The 15956-nt window shown below is 33.9% G+C and overlaps 1 pseudogene; it reads left to right on the top strand.

The window, feature by feature from the left end:
* Positions 1–5405, top strand: part of LOC105714780 (radixin-like) — a 46476-nt pseudogene extending 41071 nt beyond the window's left edge.
* Positions 5406–15956: the final 10551 nt, after the last annotated feature.

Here is a 15956-nt window from a genome sequence, read left to right as displayed (position 1 = left end):
CATAAGGAAAATGCAAATCAAAATCACATTGATATACTACTTTACCCCAGTTAAACTGATTATTATCTAAAACACAAGAAAAAATAACAAATGCTGGTGAGGCCATTGAGAAAGAAGAACTCTGATACACCACTGGTGGGAATGTAAATTAGTATAGCCATTATGGAAAACAGTATGGAAGTTCCTCAAAAATTAAAAATAGGATTATCATATGATCTAGGAATCCCACCACTGGGTATATATCCAAAGAGAATGAAATCAATATGTCGAAGAGATATCTTCATTCCCATGTTTGTTGCAGCACTATTCACAATAGCCAATATATAAATGCCCATCTGCAGATGAGTGGATAAAGAAAATATGTGTGTGTGTGTATGTGTATATACACATATATATACACATGTATATACACACACATATATATACACACACACACACACACACACACATTTTCTTTATCCACTCATCTACAGATGGGCATTTATATATTGGCTATTGTGTATATATATATATATACACATACACATACACACACATACATACATACACAATGGAATACTAGTCAGCCATAAAACAGAATGAAATACTGTCATTTGTGGCAACATGAATGAACATTGAAAGACATTATTAGAAGTGAAATAAGCCAGACATAAAAAGACAAATATCACATGATCTCACTCATATGTGGAATCTAAAAAGGCTGATTTTATAGATTTAGAGAATAGAATAGTGGTTACTGGAGGCTGGGGAGGGTAGAAAGGAGAGGGGGAATGGAAAAGGGTGGTCAATGGGTACAATGTTACAGTTACACAGGAAGAATATGTTCTGGTGTTCTATTACACAGTAGGGTGACCATAGCAAATAATAATATAGTGTATATTTCAAGATAGAAGACTGAATGTTGTCACCACAAAAAAATTATGTTTAAAGTCATGGATATGGTAATTTCTCAGATGTGATAATTATACCATATATACATGCATTGAAGCATCATACTGTACACCATAAATATGTACAATTAATTTGAGGCTTTTTTCTGGCATGGGCTTTTGTCACTTTATTGTTAACCAATGAATATTATCCCAAATTAGAGATGTTAACTTAATTGTATAACACAAAATTACATTAATGGTAAAAGCCTAGTAGGATTTACCAAATACTCATCAGTGTATTTTCACATTGACTATATTAACATGTGCTCAGAACTGCTAATGGTAAGTTATAATTGGTTTAATATCTATGAAATCCATACTGCAAATGATTCTTGTTTAGAAAAATTCACGCAGCCTTAAAAATGTATTAAATCCATTTGAATCCTAATCTACAAATAGATCATAAACAGCAAAATACAGCTGATAATTTTTCAATACTGTGTCAAACTGATGTAGTTATGGAGTGCCCATAATTCAAAATGAGGAAAATTAACAAAAATCCAATGTAAGTTCAGGTTTTTATTTATTATGGCAATTGCTTTAAAATGAACATTTATGTTTCAAAACATGAATAGTAGGGTCCCTCATCCATTCCTTTGATATACTGCAGATAGGAACATTCTCTTCCATAGGATTCTGAAGCATGTGCACAACCATGGTACAATAGTCACTTCAAGGTTAATCAGCTACGTTTTTTCCTACAAAGTTTAAAAAATATATTAAATGCAACCTTTCTTTTTCATAATGTCTGCCCAGATTAATCCTTTTAAAGTCAGCAAAATCAAAAAAGCACAAGAGATATTTTCAGACACAACTTCAGTCTACTGTGCATGAAAATGTTTAGTAAAATGACAATTTTAATAGATAAATGTAAATTTGAGTGTGTAATACCAAATGGAAAGTAGCTAAACTACACAGAGAAAACAAGTCTTTATATCCAAATTTAGCTGTTTTACAATAAACAAAATATTATAACATGTCAATATTAAAACCTCCTTCTAACTGGATTTATTCAATAATATAATTGAAATTAATATAAACTAAAATTATAATTTCTAAAATAGAATTAAACCCAATTTAAGTATTTTTAGTTAAAGATTGAAAAAAATAAGCACAATGATCTAGAAACCAAACGGACTAAAATGATTATGTAACTATCATATCGAGGTACAGACATTCTTCATATGCTACAAGGTTAGCATCTCTCTTTCTCTCTCTTTCTCTCTTTCTCTCTTCCTCAGCCATACAACACCCCTCCAGGATGACAGTATACCACTGAGAAATTACAATTTTAATACCAATCAGAATCCCACAGTTTGACTCAACAAAAAGGCAGTTAAAAATTTAGCACTCTAAAGTATTTTGAAAGAAAATGAAATTTCAAAAGTATTTCTTGATGATTGAGGCTATCATTATGAATTATAAAACATATAGCTTACACACACTCTGTTGTGTTTGAACAACCAGTCATGATAGGTGTCGTAGTGAGGTAGTATTGTTGTCCCCTCCTTGGGGCTGTTTTTATATGCTGCTCTTCCAGAAAGGTCGAAGTTTTAAAAAATAATTAAAATCAGTTACCAACAAATGTATATTTTCTTTTTTTAACCATCTGTTTTTAAAATCAGTCTGTAAAAGAACAAAACTTTAAAAATCTTGCAGAGGCTGTTTTGTCACTAAACTGTCCTAGGGAACTGCTACTGCTGTCTAAACCTCTGAAATAGTAGGCAAAAAAGTCATCAAAGGATTACAGGAGATAAAACACCAATCAAGGTAGCTGTTAAAGATGACTGTGATTAAATAACCAAATATCAAATATCCAATAAGGTTAATTAAATTTGGATTAAAAAAACTAACCACTAGCTGTACATACATTATTAAATGTTCTAATCTCCTTCATGATTCATAGCCATATTCTACATAATGATCAAAGACTGTCCACTCTGCTACCTACCATCATTTTAATCACTGCCTGATCTGTATGATGGCAGAATTATGGCTATGGCATGGTAGATATGAGAAGGTCACACTGAGAAAATGTGAGTGAGAGAGAATGTGGAAATATGTACAGGTTAAATATGGAAGGCGTAAGGGAAATCCATTAAAATGTTCACCATTATCCTTTAAAATGTGCATAGAATTGAAACCACATATATACATTTGTCAAACATGATAATTAGTGTTACTCTTCAACAGAAAAAAAGAAAAAGAAAAAATGTAAAAGGAGGCAATGGAACAGCATTCTCCATTCCCTAGACCAAAAGAAAAAGAAAAAGAAAACCAAGCATGATATCATACTGCCTTATTGAAGACCTCTCCTTAAATTTGTCTTTTAGCTACCAAAGTCAAACTAGTATCAGTGCTTTGGCAAGGTGGGATGCATTCCATCATATCTGCAAAGGCCTGCTTTTCTATGTTGGTGGTTCAGCTTATGCAGAACATATATACAAAATAACAACTCTCACATTGCTTCAAACTCATCAATATGCTACTTTGTATTGCCTTGTCGAATCTGTCGCAGATTCTTGTACTTATCACGACCTGTTTTAACATTCTCAGCATGAAGAATACATTTTGTGCCCAATACAACTGGCAAACAACTTTTTGACCAGGTGGTGAAAACAGTTGGTTTGTGTGAGGTCTAGATTTTTGGGCTGCGGTATGTAGACAGCAAAGGTTATTCTGCATGGCTTAAACTAAATAAAAGGGTGACACAGCAAGATGTTAAAAAAGATAATCCTTTACAGTTCAAATTTAGAGCTAAATTCTTTCCTGAAGATGTTTCTGAGGAATTAATTCAAGAAATAACCCATAGACTCTTGTTCTTGCAAGTTAAAGAAGTCGTCTTAAAGGATGAGATACATTGCCAGCCAGAAACTGCAGTTCTTTTGGCTTCCTATGCTGTCCAAGCCAAGTATGGAGATTATAATAAAGAAGTTCATAAGCCAGGCTACCTGGCTAATGATAGACTTCTACCCCAGCACGTATTGGAACAACAGAAACTAATGAAAGAACAGTGGGAAGAAAGAATACAAAACTGACATGAAGAACGTAGAGGAATTCTAAGAGAGGATTCTATGATGGAATACCTGAAGATTGCACAAGATCTAGAAATGTATGGAGTAAACTATTTTGAAATAAAAAATAAAAAGGGGTCTGGGCATGGTGGCTCATGCCTGTAATCCCAGAACTTTGGGTGGCTGAGGCAGGCAGATCATGAGGTCAGGAGTTGAAGACCAGCCTGGTCAACATGGTGAAATCCCGTCTCTACTAATAATGCAAAAAATTAGCCGGGTGTGGTGGCGCCATGCCTGTAATCCCAGCTACTTAGGAGGCTGAGGCAGGAGAATCGCTTGAACCCAGGAGGAGGAGATTGCAGTGAGCAAGACCGCGCCACTGCACTCCAGCCTGGGTGACAGAGAGAGACTCAGTCTCAAAAAATAAAATAAAATAAAATAATAAATAAATAAAAATAAAAAAGGAACTGAATTATGGCTAGGTGTTGATGCTGGGGTCTGAATATTTATTAGCATGATGACAAGTTAACACCTAAAATTGGTTTTCCCTGGAGTGAAATCAGAAATATTTTATTCAATGACAAAAAATTTGTTATAAGGCCATTCGACAAAAAGGCACCTGATTTTGTTTTTTATGCACCTTGTCTGAGAATCAGTAAGCAGATTTTGGCCTTATGTATCGGCAACCATGAACTATGCATGCAGAGAAGGAAGCCTGATACTACTGAAATACAATAGATGAAGGCTCAGGATAGGGAGGAGAAACATCAGAAGCAGTTGGAAAGGGCGCAATTAGAAAATGAAAAGAAGAAAAGAGAAATAGCAGAAAAGGATAAAGAAAGAATAGTACGTGAAAAGGAAGAGCTAATGGAACGTCTAAAACAAATTGAAGAACAGACAAAACCCAGAATGAACTAGAAGAACAGACTCGAAAAACTCTAGAACTGGATCAAGAACAAAAACGAGCAAAAGAAGCAGAGTGGCTTGAAAAGGAGAGTGGAGCTGCTGAAGAGGCGAAGTCTGCCATAGCAAAACAAGCTGCCGACCAGATGAAGAATCAGGAGCAGCTAGCAACAGAACTTGCTGAATTCACTGCCAAGATTGCACTTCTAGAAGAAGCCAAGAAGAAAAAGGAAGAAGAAGCCACTGAGTGGCAACACAAAGCTTTCGCAGCCCAGGAAGACTTGGAAAAGACCAAAGAAGAGTCAAAAACTGTGATGTCTGTCCCCACTCCACCTCCATCACCACCAGTCATTCCTCCGACTGAAAACAAACATGATAAACATGATAAGAATAATGCTGAGGCTAGTGCTGAATTATCAAATGAAAGAATAATGAACCATAGAAGCGAGGAAGAACAGAAACACAGAAAAATGCACGTGTTAAGAAGCAACTTCAGTTATTAAGTTCAGAATTAGCCCAAGCCAGAGATGAAACCAATTTGAGGCTTTTAATCTGATTTTTAAAAAGATAAATATGAACAATTATTATGTCATCTATAAATTTCAAAAATTAATGAAAAAGCCTGTGTGAATAACTTTTTTCTTATGATATTTTAATTATATACATTTTTTGAAATATTAAATTGGAATAGTTTCAGAAGGAATGGTACAAATTGGTAAAACCAAACTGTCAAATGTAGGGCACATTAAAATATTGATAAATTAGATGAAAGATGAAATTCCAATGTTTATATAAAATTTGGTTTAAAAAAATACCATTCTTCCCATTTAGTTAATATTTCTCTATTTTATGTATTATATTCACTTGAAAAATTCTATCACTACAAGATAACAAAACAAATGTTTAAGTGTAAAACTTCTATCAAATTGACCATTATTTTGTCTAAAAAAACCTCAATTTATTTAATGTAGTCAATTTTTTAACTTCCTAATAATATTTTTTAAAAGAGACAACTTGATTTCAAGGTTTAATTTTGGGAGGAGATTAACGTCATGAATATTAAACTCCAATATTCATTACTTAACAGATTAATATTTAGAATTACATTGAGAGATTTAAAAAGCTGTAGAGAACATTAATGTAATCAATGACAAGTGCAGAGCTAAATGATTTCTGTCAAATAATATTAGTGCGTTTTGAAAGTTTCATAAATGCCTAAATTAAGGTATGAATTGTTTTAACTCTTATCTTTCATCAAATGTCTTCTATTTTCAATCAGTATTGCTATGTTATGCCTTTTAAGTTGACAGAATGAATCATTTCTCCTATCTTCAAATAAAAAAGTCTCCAAAACATTAATAAAATACAAAGGTCCATTTCTGATCTTGCAAATATGTGATAGGCTATATATAACAATATAATATTTGTTAAATAATAAAGAAATACCTCTTGTCCTGATAAAGTTAGACATTAAGAAATTGTGTCAATATATTATTCAGACAATAGCTGAATAATATATCTCTATTGTTATCTATGTACATTCAGAAATAAAGATGTCAATAATTGTAGACCATCTTTTTCCCAGAAATTTCTGGAGAGAATGTGAATTTAATCCAATTAGATTTTATTATCAAACAATGAGAATTTTCAGGCAGATGTGTGCATTTCTAAGAATATATTGGATTTGTCAGGAGAAAACAGTTTATTTCCATATGAATTTTATCAAAATATCCCCTCACAATTTGGCAGTGTAAGTATAAATTTCCAAATTTTGTTTTATGAAATTAGAAAAACAATAATTGTACACTTTATTCAACTCATTTGTTCTTAAACATACACATACATTCAATTAAGATTTAATACAAATTAAATACATTTCTTTACATAATCTTCAGTTGGGCATTACCACCATGGGACATCGAGTGGACTTGTTGCCCACATTTTTGCCTTATTTCCAAGTTTCAAATAATTTTTCCATCACCAGAATTCTTTCAAAAAACATCTAAAAGAAATTTGGATGCACTGTGTAAAGAAAAACCCTTCTGTGTCTGTTAAGTTGCCACATTCAACTTCAATTTTCAATCCTATGCTTTGCCATACATCTTTAGAAACAGCTTGTGATTTTGCACGATTCTGTCTCTTCCAAGCTATTTCATTCTGTGTTGCTTACTCTGAAGTTCTGAAGTTAAGCTTTAATCTCCATAAAGCATTTCAACAAAAGATAAAAGAAGGAACACTTCAACAGTTGCACAGAAAACTATAGAGAACATTGTGAAATATTGGAATGTATAGTTTCACTATTTAGTTAAAGATTGATGTTTTGTGAAGTTTTATAAATATATGCACAATATACACCTTGAAAATATTTATATGTAAATTCATTTTTTGTTGTCTCACAATTGTAGGAAATGAAAAGCAAATGTCTTATTTTTGACATTCATAGCTACATATACCTTTCCTATTTTTCACAAAGACCTCTAACAAGAGTAAAACTTTAGAATTCGAAAATGTGTCTATATTTATTAGAATGGAAAAGCTATATATGTATATATTAAACATCATATTTGCCTTTTTTATACATTAAATGGATTCATGTTGCTGCTGATACATGCAAGGTAATAGATTTCAGGCAATCTCTTTGGAAAGGCATGTTTTGTTGAAAGGGGGACATAGGTTTGGAAAATATTTTATGCAAATTTGCCAAATAATGCTTCTCTTCACCTAATAAATATTTCAGAAGCATTAGTGTTTGGAACCCAGTGTGTATTTTTGTATGTGTATATATAGGTGTATGTATGTGCATGTGTTTTGTTTTTCCACTTGTTTTGTTTTTTCACACTTTATTGTGCTTTTGGTTATTGTTATAAGTTTTTTTTTTATTGTGGAAAGAAAACCACATAATATGAGATTTACCCTCTTAACAATTTCTAAGCGTACATTACCATATTCTTAACTATATGCAAATGTTGTGCAGCAAAATTCTATAACTTTTTCATTTTAAATAAACTGAAGTTTAATAGCCATAAAAAAGCAATTCCACATTTCCCCCATCACCAGAACGTGGCTACCATTATTCTACTCTGTTTCTATGAATTTGACAAATACATCATTTGTGCTTCTGTGACTGGTTTATTTCACTTAGCATAATGTCCTCAAAACTCATCCATGTTGTACATAACAGAATTCCCTCCTTCTTAATTCCCAAATGTCTAAGTAATCTGTAGCATTTTATTTCTTCTTTTAGTAGATTCATTTTATTTCTTCTTTTAGTAGAATACATTGAGAATGTATTCTTCATTTGGTAGAATACATTTTATTTCTTCTTTTAGTAAATTCATTTTATTTCTTCTTTTAGTAGAATACATTGAGCATTGACCTGAAGCAAGTAGATAAGCTTAACCTGTACTTATGAACAATGATAAAATAAACAGCAGACTCATGACAGATGTCTGTACTTACTAGCCCGTTCATGTACTCATTGACCATAACAAATGAACAGCATAGAACAAGACTTTTCAGTGTATTTGTATTGAAAATGCTAAAGACATCCTTTATTTTAAGAAGACTTCCGAGAAAAGTAGACATAAACTGCTGTAGCTTTTGCATAAATAATAATGATATTAGCTAACAGACATTGAATGCTTCCTGTGAAATAGTTATTTTTCTAATTGCTTCTTACAAAAGTGAATTGAAGGATGCTATGATACAAAGTATACCAATAAGGAAATTGAAGCACAAGAAAAATAACAACACAGCTAAGATGTAATGGCATCAGAATTGAACTTAGGCCATTTGTTTCCAGATCCTCTGCTTTTAAATCTTAATAAATGTTGCTGGACAAGATAGCCTTTAAGATTATCTAAATTATATTTACAAATTAATATACAATATATAAATCTGTAAAATATCTCTGTCAATCATCTAGCTATCTAGCTAGCTTTCTGTCTACTGTCTGAGTGTGTGTGTGTGTGTGTGTGTGTGTGTGTGTGTGTGTAGCAGTGGGTTAATTATCCAAAGGCTAGTGATTTGTTTAAAGAAGATTGAAAAAAATCCATTTTCTATGATAAACATAGTCCTTAGAATCTGCAGTCTACAATAACTAAAGCAATATAATTTCCTATAATAGATATATTTAACATTTGATGGTTAAATGTTATAGTGCTTGGAATTTTTTTTTTTTTCACTCATGTCACCCAGGCTGGAAGTACAGTGGCATAATCTCAGCTCACTGCAACCTCCGCCTCCTGGGTTCAAGCAATTCTCCTGCCTCAGCCTCCCTGGTAGCTGGGACTACAGGTGCCTGCCACTACACCTGGCTAATTTTTGTATTTTTAGTAGAGACAAGTTTTTGCCATGTTGGCTAGACTGGTCTCAAACTTCCGACCTCAGGTGATCCACCCATCTCGGCCTCCTAAAGTGCTGGGATTACAGGCATGCACCCGGCCTAGTGCTTGTAATTATTAAATGTTTGTGGTTCAAAGGAGCCTCCCGCTCCTTCTGATTAAAACATAAAGAATGGAAATGTCATTTACTACAAGAAACAATGTATTGGTTGAGAAATTATTGAGACCATTGCTTATCTTTATTATTCACCTTAGCGTATTCTGTTTACTATGTTCCTGTGTATATCAGAAAGTACTTTTCTCAAATTATTTTTATTTTCTTTGTGATACTATTAAACATCATAGTATTTTGATTTCTAAAAACACTAATTTCAAGAACATTCTTCCTCTCAAGGATTCTCATAAAATTCTGTTTTACATATATATGTATGTGTATATATACATGTATGTGTGTGGTTATGTGTGCATATATATACATATATGTTTATGTGTATGTATAAGTTTAATGTTGATAACTTTAATGCCAAGGAAATTGAATATAAAAATAAACTGAAAATGATCTTATATCTTAGCAATAAGTTAGCACCCCAGTAATAAACAAGTATTATTCTTTATTTTTCAAGAAATGATATTTGGATCTTTTAATAACACTCTTTGTTTTTCCATTTTTTGAACTGCAATGCTTTATTTTGATCAACCTAGTGATTACATTTAACCTCTCATCACCTTTAAGTAAACTGAGTGTCATTCAGTTAAGTATAGTACTATGCAGGATTCTATCAATGTATATGCAAGAATCTGACTTTTAAAAGTGAATTCACTAGGAGAAGAAAGTGCCATAACCACTAGTGCTTTTGTAATCAGTAGTGCAATTGTATCCTATTACCTAATTTCTATGGCCCTATGGTAGGCTCACTTTCCTGCCCTATGATTACATGACTTGTTTTGGTCAATGGAATATAACAATGACATGTAATACTTCAGTGTGAAAGCTTGAAGAACTAGTGAATTGTAGGCCACATTATCTTTCCCTTGCTAAAGTGATCATAAAAGTAGATGGTGCTTGGCTGGGTGTAGTGGCTGATGCCTGTAATCTCAGCACTTTGGGAGGAACAAGGAGGGCAGATCATGAGGTCAGGAGATTGAGACTGTCCTGACTAACATGGTGAAACCCCATCTCTACTAAAAATAGAAAAAATTAGCTGGCTGTGGTGGTGCATGCCTGTAATCCCAGCTACATGAGAGGCTGAGGCATGAGAACCACTTGAACCTGGAAGCAGAGGTTGCCTTGAGCTGAGATTGAGCCACTGCCCTCCAGCCTGTGTGTAACAGAGTGACACTCTGTCTCAAAGAAAGTAAAAACAAAAAAAGAAAGAAAGAGGAAGGAAGGAGGGAAGGAAGGAAGGAAGAAAGAAAGAAAGAAAGGAAAGACAGAAAGAAAGAAAGAAAGAAAGAAAGAAAGAAAGAGAAAGGAAAGAGAAAGAAAGAAAAAGAAAAAGAAAGAAAGAAAACAAAGAAACAAAGAAAGAAAGAAAAGAAAGAGAGAGGAAGAAACAAAGTTAGCTAAGCCTGGTGGCATATGGTTTTAGTCTCAGCTACTCAGGAGGCTGGGGCAGGAGGATCACTTGAGGCCAGGAATTCAAGGCTGCAGTGAGCTATATATGATCATACTACTGCACTCCAGTATGGGATGTCACATCTCTATCAAAGAAAAAAAATAAGACTGAGTGCAGTGGCTCACCCCTGTAATCCCAGCACTTTGGGAGGCCAAGGTGGGTGGATCACGATGTTAGGAGTTCAAGACCAGCCTGGCCAAGATGGTAAAACCCCATCTTTACTAAAAATACAAAAATTAGCCAGTTGTGGTGGCAGTCACCTGTAATCCCAGCTACTCAGGAGACTGAGGCAGAGAATTGCTTGAACCCAGGAGCTGGAGATTGCAGTGAACCAAGATTGTGCCACTGCACTCCAGCCTGGGCAACAGAGTGAGACTCTGTCTCAAAAAAAAAATAGTGAAAATATTTTTTAAAAAACTAAAAAAAATTTTAAATTAGTAAATATTGACAAAATGTATTTACATCATATTAAGATATTTATTAATAACAAAATATCCACTTTATAATAAAGAAGTCTGGCCCATATCACTTTCACCAAATAATTTGGGGTTTTTTTTGAGATGAAGTCTCGCTCTGACACCCAGGCTGGAGTGCAGTGGCGTGATCTCTGCTTACTGCAACCTCTACCTCCTGGGTTCAAGTGATTCTCCTGCCTCAGCCTCTTGAGTAGCTGGGATTACAGGCACATGCCACCACATCCAACTAATTTTTGTATTTTTAGTAGAGACAGGATTTCAACATGTTGATCACGCTGGTTTCGAACTCCTGACCTCGTGATCTGCCTGCCTCAGCCTCCCAAAGTGCTGGGATTACAGGCATGAGCCATGGCACCCGGCTGTCACCAAATAATTATTGTTAACTTTGTCATTGGTGAGTCAAATATGCATTATGTTCTTTATGCTATGATACACTGAGAGGGATACATCATATCTGGTGTATTCTTGACAAAAATGCACAAGATCAATCTAAACAAGACAAAAAATCTGAATTGATTGACATGGTATAAACTAGTTTATACTCTTCCAAATATCAACATACTTAAAGCTGAGAAACTCTTCCAGATTAAAGAAACGAGTGAGACAGAACAATTAAGTTCAAATTGTAATCCTGAATTGCATACTGGACTGAATTTTATTTTCTATAATGGATGTTAAGGAATAATTGGCAAAATTTGAATGAAGAGTGTTTATAGGCCAGGCATGGTAACTCAAGCCTGTAATCGCAGTACTCTGGGAGCTGAGGGAGGTGGATCACTTGAGCTCAGAAGGTGGATCACATGAGCTCAGAAGTTCAATACCACCCTGGGCAACATGGGGAAAACCCTTCTTTGCAACAACAACAACAACAACAAAAAATTAGCCAGCTGTGGTGGCACAGGCCTGTAGTCCCAGCTCCTGGGAAGGCTGAGGCAGGAGGCTCATTTGAGCCCTGGAGGTGGAGGTTACAGTGAACCATGATCACACCACTGTGCTTTAGCCTGGGCAGCAGAGAGACCCTGTCTCAAAAAAAAAAAAAAAAAAAAAGTGTTTTTGCATTGATGTCAATATCTCGACTTTGATAATTATACTATGTTTATGTAAGAGAATGTTCTTGTTTTTATGACAACACATTGTAAGCATTTAGAAGCATCATAACTGCAGCTTATTCTCAAATGTCCCAGATAGTTCAAAAATATATAGATAGATACATATATACGTGCATGCATACATACTTACAAATAAGTAGAGAATAACAAAGTAGTTTTTATTCACCAAATTTAACATTTGGGAAATCCAGGAAAAGATGGTTTGGATAACACTTACATTCTTTTTGCTCTAAACCTGAAATTATATGACAAAATAATTCCAAATTCAAAGTTTTCTCTTCTGCCTTTATTTTACTTGATTTCCCTTTCACATTTGACATTGTTCACAACTCTTCTCTTGAAAATCTGTATTTCCTGAATTGGATGACACTGAATTCTGTGATATTAGAAACACTTCTTCGGGCAATTTTGAAGACACAGATTTTCCCTAGGGTTTCTGGTCTTTTTGGTCTATACATTCCCTAACTAATGACATCTAGTTCTGTGGCTTACACCACCTCCTTGGGAGTTAAGAATTCCCAAATTTATATTTCAAGCCTAGATTTTCCCCTGTGTTCCCTACTCTTTTAACCAATTTCTTACTGGATGCTTTCATCTCAATTTTCCACAGGGAATTTATACTGAAAATGTTCGAAGCTGTATGTGTTATTTTTCTTTTGAAATCCATTTGCTTCTTTTGTGTTCCTATACTTATTGATTATATCAGTCACTGCAGTAAAAAACACGGTAGCATCCTAAGTTGTATTCACCCAATTCTATACTGAAAATACTTTCTCTAGTCTTTAAACTAACATTCACTCATTCAACAAATATTTATTTTTTATGAATTTAGCACTGGGACTAGAGCAGTGAGCAAGAAGTATGTAGTTCGATCTTTTTTGTTAATATTTTTAATTGGCAAATCATAATTATATGTATTTATACTCAGTCTTGATTATGCTTGGTTTCTACTGGAAAAAGTAGACAATTACATGTAAATCATCTTTTTCACTTAGGATAAACATCTATTTATATTATCAAGTAGCAGGCAGATTCAGTGTTAAACATTTGAGAACTCTAGGGTAAAAAAGAAAAATTAAATCATGTCTTATCACACTGCCATCATAATTATGACATTTACTGCTACCATTTACTGCCACTATCACCAGAGTGATGGCTTTAGAAAGCAGTTCTGATCGTGTCGTACTATTTCCCTCATTAAAATTCTTCAGTAGCCCACCACTGGCCATAGGGAAACCTCTAACACCTTGGCAAGGCTTCACAGCTCTTTATAGCCTGGCCTCTGCTTACCTAAAGGTACCTTTTCTTTTTTGTCCTACTCTCAGCCCTCCCCTTTCTCACGTTCTTCTGGAGCCATCCTGAATAACTTCATGGTTCCAGAGTGCTACACTATTCTAGGTTCTGCTGAAACACCATTGGACCTAGTGCATATATTTACTATAAAACAAGTAATACCAAATTTCAGATATTTATTTGTCTTTCTTTACTGAGCTCATGCAAGTGAAAGAGACTTATTGATCTTTAAATTTCCAATATTTACCATACCTGAGGCAAAGTAGGAGTCCACAAATATATATTGAAATAATGAAATAAAAACACAGTTATGTATTGTTCATTAGTACATAGAACAAATAAAATGTAGTATTTTGAATTGTTAGAATTTTATCATTGCAACTTGTTACTGGGAAAAATTTACATTCTGTTGTGAGGGACATTTAAAATTACTGATCTCCAATATCGTCATAATTTAAACATTGTTACTGAAAGTCATCTTTGTCATTGGTGTTTTGCTACAAAAATACTACCTCCATAAATATGGCATCCCAGATAGAATATTACCGTCTATAAAAATGTACTTATCAGCTTTTAAATTCTTATTAATTTAACATTCTACTTACTTCTACTGAGGAACCAAACCCAACTAATCAATAAATAAACGAGCTAATTAATTAATTAATTATGTTTTTAAACTCTCCACTTTGACCAATGTACTTCAAGCTTGGCCCTTGGCCAAGACTGTTTTCAAGGTGAGCTAGGTTTCTAGTGTTCTTCTTTTGGAATAGTTACTTGCTGTTTGAAACTAAGAGTTAAAATAAACCTTCTTAATACTTCTTAGTTCTTTACGGAAATAGTAGAATAAAAAATCCACCACTTATAGAATCACCTCTAAGGAGGAAATAGTACAGGCCACTTTATTTTTAGTTGTTATATTTTGAAATGAAAATAAAACTTTTGTTGCAGAACTTTGCCCCTTAGTTCAGCTAAAACTGGGTTCTTGTCACATGACCAGGAAAGACTAGGTGTGTGGACACATTGAAGGGTGAGTAGAGCAGAATTGATTGGGTGAAAAGGAAAAAAGGAAAAAAAGTCTGTCAGCAAGGCAAGAGGGAATCCTGCCAGTGGGCTCCCATCTCACAGACTGAATTCCAGGCCACCATACATGAGCCGAAGAGGTGCAGCTCAAGCCCCCTGCACAAGGCACAAACTTCCCATAGCTCTACCCCATTTTCCTAGTGCACAGGTGGGTCAGAGATTCACTGGGGACCCTCCACCTTATCTTCCATATCCATCTATCGCTTTGAGGGACCCCCTCATTCCTTTTCTTTCCATATAAGTACTTGGGAATAAAAATCAAAACTGTTTACTGCCTTTCTCATTTGACAAATACATATCAAAATTACTATTATCTCTTGTACCTTCTCCCAAAATAAGAAGTTTTTTCTTAATCGCTATTTGCAAAATGTAAACATTTTTATTAACATTTAGAGGTGTTCTGTAAATGGAATCAATGTGACAGTTTGTATAGTTGGCATATTTTTAAAATTGTGTTTTAACTGAACATATAAAAAATCAACTTACAGTAAGAACAATAACATGTAAAAGTCAAAACAGAAATGAATAGAGGATTGGTTAGAAAGCTTTCTGTTGGTTGGAAAGGGTAGGGCACATGTGAAAACATAAAGAATAAAGTCTTTACTTTATGTTATTTCAGATTGTTTATTTCCTTTGCTAATTATGGTTTAAGCACAGAAATAGAAAAAAATCAACTATAAAAGTGTGGTAGTAAATCATTTACATAGCATCTAATTTTACAGCCTACGGGAATTTTATGTTAAATATTTAATGACAGAATATGGTGAAGACTTGGAAATTTTAGTTAAAGTTTGACAATTTGCTTAAAACAATAGAGCAAAATGAATTGAGAAGCTAAATTATGTTTTATTGTTGAAATATAGTTTTAGCCACTTCAAACTACTTATATCTTTCTAGACTTTTTGTAAGCCATTCATAATCTGGCAAAGGAGAGAGATTTACAAACTGATTACACCGTAATGTGGTAAATGCACTGATGAAGGAACATAATAGGGAATTTTAAAAAGTGGCATATATTAGTTCTAGTGTGTGTGCAAATGTATTTGCACACATGCATCTGGGCTGGTTTTACAGAGAAGGCAGAATTTGTTTCTGCATTTTAAAGATTGCAAAGCAATATGTGAGGCAGAAATTGGTGAGGAGAGTTTCAGCTCATCCAAAGATGCTGAGGTATGGATAAACTTGGCAAA

The sequence above is a fragment of the Aotus nancymaae genome, unplaced genomic scaffold, assembly GCF_030222135.1.
Source record: "Aotus nancymaae isolate 86718 unplaced genomic scaffold, 86718_ANA_hifiasm-v0.15.2.pri h1tg000058l, whole genome shotgun sequence".
NCBI classification, from domain to species: domain Eukaryota; kingdom Metazoa; phylum Chordata; class Mammalia; order Primates; family Aotidae; genus Aotus; species Aotus nancymaae.
This window is presented reverse-complemented; position numbering and strand designations above follow the sequence as displayed.